At 50.0% G+C, this 7,011-nt stretch overlaps 1 pseudogene; it reads right to left on the bottom strand.

Moving 5' to 3' along the window:
• Positions 1-7,011, bottom strand: part of LOC108799777 — a 39,436-nt pseudogene that overhangs the window by 870 nt on the left and 31,555 nt on the right.

A 7,011-nucleotide genomic window follows, 5' to 3' on the forward strand; every position in this document is an offset into this window, starting at 1 on the left:
TGATCATTATTTGTTTACCGTCGCTTTATTTTATTGCTTTGTTTTTCTTTCAGCAAAATAAATAAAACAATTAATAGAATTTAAATTACATAAATCATCAACTAATTTTAACTTATTTTAATTTAACTTATAAGTATTATTTAACTTAGTATTAAAGTAACATTTAACTAAATATTTATTTAGTTATTTATTTTGCTGTTGCTTTATTTTGTTATTGCTTTTCATTTTCTTTCTGCAAAATACAGTACATACAATTTTTATTATTGAAATTTCAATGTAATTTATTTATTTTCATTAAAATGACTCGGCTCACCCCAAATAGTCATGAAAATATAACGATGGAAATTAAAATGTGTAAGTTGCGGTCTCGGCGGTGCCCGTCCTCCGAGCTCTGGCAGCAGGCCGTTGGTGCTGTGTAGGATGCGGGCAGCATACCCCCTGGGCCCCACCTATGACCCCATCATATATATACCCCCTGGGCCCCACCTATGACCCCATCATATATATACCCCCTGGGCCCCATCATATATATATACCCCCTGGGCCCCACCTATGACCCCAACCGAACGTGTCCGATAATTGGGTGTAAGACCCGACGGTAATCCCCCTCGCCACCCGCGGAGCCCCGTTCAGGCTCCTGCACGAGGGGCCGCATGAAACCTGAGACTGACATGCAATCAGCGGGACACATGGAGGAGAAGCTGCCTTGTGGGGATTACGTCAGTCCGACGTTTACATATTCATTATGGGGTAAACACAGCTTGGGTGGGGGGGCGCAATCAGATAATTAGAACGAAGACCCCCCGCCTGGAACTTAATGTGTTCTCTGTACCATAATATTTACCCGGGGGAGGGGGGGAGGAGGTGGGGGGGGAGTGTAAAGTCTAAATGAGCGATAAGCACAGAATAAACAAGGTGCAGATTTCACCACTGTGAAGCTTTCTTCATTACTGTCCCTTTAACAATAAACCCCGCCCCCCCAACAACAACAATCATTGTCACTCGGGATTCTGTCCCATTATTCTGTGTTTTGGGGACATGAGCAATTCCGACGACTTTAACAGACGCGATGGTGCTGCACATGTTGGGTATGGCTGCGCGCACCGGAGTGAGAGCCTAGCGCCGTTATGGCGCCATCTCTGCAATGATGACCTCTAAAAGTTTTTAAAGTGGTCCCCTATGGACAATTTTCGGGTACCGTATTTTTTTTTTTTGGCGCCATTTTTCATGTTTCAGGGCCCGTTCGCACCAGAGGCAGTGCGTTCTGGCCTGGAACGCACTGCCTCGCCTTGCGGCCGGCTCACTTTTTTTTTGTGGGGCAGGAGGGGGGTGTCTGCAATGCACATTATGCCTGCGGTCCGGTCCGATCAGAATAGCGCTCGCAGCGTTTTGATCGCACCGGACCGCAGGCATAATGTGCCTTGTGATCCCGTGTGGCCGATCGCATTGCAGACCGGAGGGCGTGGCTACGGTGCCATTCACTTCAATGGCCCGCCACGCCCCCCTCCTGCCCCACAAAAAAAAATGAGCCGGCCGCAATGCGAGGCGAGTGCGTTCCGGGCCAGAATCGGGCCAGAACGCACTGCATCTGGTGTGAACGGGCCCTGAAGTTTGGCATGTTTGGTATCTATTCACCCGGCACAACCTCACCTTTTTATATTTTACCAAAAATTCCGGTGTTATAATGTGTTTATCTGCCCTAAAATTCATTGAAAGTAATTTTTTTACTGAAAATTTGGGTTTGATAAACAGTTGTGCTAACATAAAAATGATAACTGCCGCCATTTTGTTCTCCAGGGTCTCGGCTTTCACCAAATACATCATTCCGGGGGGATTAGATAATCTTCAGGCCCAAAATGTGCATTTTCACAGGTGTGGACTAATAGGAAAAGGAAATCTAACATCCTCACTGTTGCCGAGCAACCGGCCTGTATACAATGCTACAAACCACATGGCCATGTCATGACATAGAATACAATGTTACAATTGAAATTGCACAGAGTGGGCGGGAATGCAATGTACGGAATTTTAATGAAAGGATGAAAAGAAATGTCTGGGCCGGATCCTAAGAAAGTTTTTCCCCTCTCTTCCTGTTCCAGTGACACAACAGGAAGTGGATATAAACCTGTCCAATGTGAGGGGAAATCCCTGGTTACCAGAACATGTGTCACCGTGTAAGATGATCCCTCTATTCCTGGTCCAGTGATGAAAGATTCTAGCACCTGTGTACCCAGCTCTGCCTACCTGTGTGCCGAGCTCCGCCTACCTGTGTGCCGAGCTCCGCCTACCTGTGTGCCTAGCTCCGCCTACCTGTGTGCCGAGCTCCGCCTACCTGTGTTCCCAGCTCTGCCTACCTGTGTGCCGAGCTCCGCCTACCTGTGTTCCCAGCTCTGCCTACCTGTGTGCCGAGCTCCGCCTACCTGTGTACCCAGCTCTGCCTACCTGTGTGCCCATCTCTGCCTACCTGTGTGCCGAGCTCCGCCTACCTGTGTGCCCAGCCCCACCTACCTGTGTTCCCAGGAAAGAGGAAATGATTTTATAAGAACCTCAAAGAGGAAATGATTTTAGTCTATGGAGAGAATGAGCACGCTACTCAAGTTGACTAACGTGTCACTCACCTGGATTGCACAGGCGACTGCTTGTTGGCCCCAACACCTGATAAGGGTCTGGAAAATAAAGAAGGGGAATATTAGAAGTTGGGGGGTGCGGTGGGAGGAAAGACATTGAAAGCCTTACTATCTTTTAAGATGCCAGAGAGTGACTCCGCCCACCAGGAGGGACACTGCGAGCGAATGGCAATGCCAGGTCAGACCCCGGGAAGCTTAATACCTCCTACCACAGGCATTCGATAGTCCCATGTACTACCAAATACTTTATAAGGCCAGACGTATGTGGATTCCCCCTTTAAATGATTGAGTTCAGACAAGTACACTAACAATTGTTGGCACCTGACCATCCCACCTATGGCCAAAGATATGACCAATGATGGAGTTCAGGTGTCTCCAGTGATGGGTCCTGTTAATACAATAGTGTTCTTCCCACCTCATGGTTTGGTGAAGGCCCTTTTCTGTGACATGGTGACCAGTTGGGTGAAGACATGGTGTGACCAGTTAGGTGAAGACCCTTTTCTGTTCCACAATGACTGTCCCCTGTGTACAAAGCCAGCTTCATAAAGACACGGATTGACCAGTTTGGTGTGGAGGAACTTGAGGGTCCTGCACAGAGCCCTGACCTCAACCCTACTGAACACCTTTGGGATGAATTGGAATGATGGTTGTGAGACAGATCTTCTCATCCACCAGTACCTGACCTCACAAATGGGACAAATTCCCACAGACACCCTCCAAAAGAGTGGAGGATGATATAGCCACAAAAAGAAACCTCCCCCTCCATGGTCATGGAGGGGGAGGTCAACTCCATTATAATAGTAATTGGGGAAGGGACTAACTCCATATTAATGGCTGTAGGGAAAGGGGGACCAACTCTTTTTTATTGGCCTTGGGGAAGGGACCAACTCCATATTATGGCTAACGGGTAGGGTGGGGTATGACCAACTCCACATTAATGGCCATGGGGACCAATTCCACATTAATGGCCATGGGGACCAACTGCATATAAATGGCCATAGGGACCCACTCCACATTAATGGCCATGGGGACCAACTCCACATGAATGGCCATGGGGACCAACTCCACAATAATGGCCATGGGGACCAACTCCACATTAATGGCCATGGGGACCCACTACCCATTAATGGCCATGGGAACCCACTCCACAATAATGGCCATGGGGACCAACTCCATATTAATGGCCATGGGGACCAACTCCACATTAATAGCCATGGGGACCAACTCCACAATAATGACCATGGGGGCCAACTCCACAATAATGACCATGGGGGCCAACTCCACAATAATGGGCATGGGGACCAACTCCACAAAATGGCCATGGGAACCCACTCCACAATAATGGCCATGGGAACCCACTCCACAATAATGGCCATGGGGACCAACTCCACATTAATGGCCATGGGGACCAACTCCACATTAATGACCATGGGGGCCAACTACACAATAATGGCCATGGGGACCAACTCCACATTAATCACCATGGGGACCAACTCCACATTAATGGCCATGGGGACCAACTCCATAATAATGACCATGGTGGCCAACTCCACAATAATGGCCATGGGGACCAACTCCACAAAATGGCCATGGGAACCCACTCCACAATAATGGCCATGGGAACCCACTCCACAATAATGGCCATGGGGACCAACTCCACATTAATGGCCATGGGGACCAACTCCACATTAATGACCATGGGGGCCAACTACACAATAATGGCCATGGGGACCAACTCCACATTAATCACCATGGGGACCAACTCCACATTAATGGCCATGGGGACCAACTCCACATTAATGACCATGGGGACCCACTCCAAAATAATGGCCATGGGGACCAACTCCACATTAATGGCCATGGGTTTGGAAGGCCACAAAGGCGTGATGTCCAAACAAAGGTGAAAACAAGGCACTGGATACAAATTTTCGATCCATTAGCCAAATTATTACTGGGCACAATAGCTCGAATTTGGCAGCTCTCCTATTGAGAGTGCCAAGCAAACATCCAAGAGTCCAAAATCTTTTCATAATAAGCAGGAAAAACAATAACAAAGCAACCAACGTGTTTCGGGGGTCCAAACTCCTCCTTCTCCAGGGATATAAAACAGGCATTACACAGATATTCTGTATATCTTTTATATCTATTTATATATCTCTGAGGAAGGAGGAGTTTCTTTGCACCCCCGAAACGCGTTGGTTTGTTTTTTGTTTTCTTGATGTGAATTAATTAATCAAGACCGCTCACTGCTGCTCTCTCTGCTTGTGCAGGGTGACTGGTCTCGTCTCCGCCCCCCTCCTGTAATAAAGACCGATAACTGTTGCTCTCTCTCCTTGTGCAGGGTGACTGGTCTCGTCTCCGCCCCCTACTGTAATAAAGACCGGTCACTGCTGCTCTCTCTTCTTGTGCAGGGTGACTGGTTTTGTCTCCGCCCCCTCCTGTAATAAAGACCGCTCACTGCTGCTCTCTCTCCTTGTGCAGGGTGACTGGTTTTGTCTCCGCCCCCTCCTGTAATAAAGACCGCTCACTGCTGCTCTCTCTTCTTGTGCAGGGTGACTGGTTTTGTCTCCGCCCCCTCCTGTAATAAAGACTGGTCACTGCTGCCCTCACTCCTTGTGCTGGGTGACTGGTCTCGTCTCCACCCCCTCCTGTAATAAAGGCCGCTCACTGCTGCCTTCTCTCCTTGTGCAGGGTGACTGGTCTCGTCTCCGCCCCCTCCTGTAATAAAGACCGCTCACTGCTGCCTTCTCTCCTTGTGCAGGGTGACTGGTCTCGTCTCCGCCCCCTCCTGTAATAAAGACCGCTCACTGCTGCCTTCTCTCCTTGTGCAGGGTGACTGGTCTCGTCTCCGCCCCCTCCTGTAATAAAGACCGCTCACTGCTGCCTTCTCTCCTTGTGCAGGGTGACTGGTCTTGCCTCCACCCCCTTCTTCAGGTTCCTGTGGTGGGTGGAGCCTGCTAGGCCCCTCCCACAGGTCTGCTCTCGGAACAGGCTGTGTATGTCACCGTGATGATGTCATGGCTGCGTTCACAAGGTAATATCTGGGTGTGCAGAGGCATTTGGTGAATGTATGTTCTTCGTGTCTCTTGAGGAATATATCTAGATGAGATTTTTGGTGCTCGGAGTTGAGGTTTAGACTTATAATAACATGAAATGTTCGATCAGATTTCAGATTTGGGGTTTCGATCTGCTCCGGATATTAGTAATAACGCGATGTTTGTGTGTCGCGCACCATTCGGTTACCGGGGGGAAGTTTTACCCACAGACGAGGTTTGAGGTTCATTCGAAGGGACTTTTTGCCTTACAAAAGTGTCTGCGCGGCAGATATTCTCAGCGCTGCTCATCGTTGCCGTCCTGTAGAAGATATCTGCTGACATAACCCCATTCTATAGCGCCAACATGTGCCGTGGCGTCGTCCCAGGATACAGAAATCAATAATTTACACAATACCAGCTGCACCCGACTCCCCAACCCACCTGGAGTGGTGCGTATGGCTCCGGCGGTGCTGCTGATGGTCGGCGTCTGAGGAGGAGACCCTGCAGAGATGGACAGCTGTACTCAGTACGTTACATTACCGACAGACCGATTCACCGATCGGAAACTCAACTTCACAGCATGAAATAGAATTAGCATCCCTGCTCAAAGGTTCAGTCTGCCACAGATGTGCCGGCTCCCCTCCTGGACTGAAATGGCTTCCTCTGATGTCACTGCACACTGCGAGCTTCCCACAATGTGCATTAGAAGCTGCAGCAAATCAGATAGAGCGCGCCCCATTTCCTGGCTGGAGGACATCCAGCATCGTCCAGCACTTTCCTCCCCAGCCTGACTGTGCCTGGCCCCGCCCCTTGGAAAGCAGTTATTTCAATCATGGGGGCTCAGCATCACATGTGGGCGTGACCTAGAGTGGTCTGCATGCAAATTGAGCTTGCCTATGCATGCCAACTCCTCCCGACTGACACCCACCCATCAAGGCATTTTGATATTTGCATAACTCCTCCCAAGAGCCCGCCCACTGCTTGCATCAAGGCTCTTGGCAGGGGTACTGAGACAGGGTACTGTTTTTCGGGAAGCTATGTACAGCACCCTGCCAGCCCCTCCCACCAGCCATGATCTGCCTGCCGGCCCTTCCCACCAGCCATGATCTGCCTGCCAGCCACTCCCACCTGCCAAGATCTGCCTGCATTGCATACAGAAGTACATAGGCCAGGGGTGGGCAAACCCTGGCCCTCCAGCTACGTACAGCCCACTGCCGGCCCCTCCCACTGGCCATGATCTGCCTGCCGGCCCCTCCCACCGGCCATGATCTGCCTGCATTGCATACAGAAGAACATAGACCGTGGGTGGGCAACCTCCGGCCCTCCAGCTATGTTTCACACACTGCCGG

Source organism: Nanorana parkeri, unplaced genomic scaffold, assembly GCF_000935625.1.
Source record: "Nanorana parkeri isolate BGI_ZX_2015 unplaced genomic scaffold, ASM93562v1 scaffold1811, whole genome shotgun sequence".
Taxonomy (NCBI): domain Eukaryota; kingdom Metazoa; phylum Chordata; class Amphibia; order Anura; family Dicroglossidae; genus Nanorana; species Nanorana parkeri.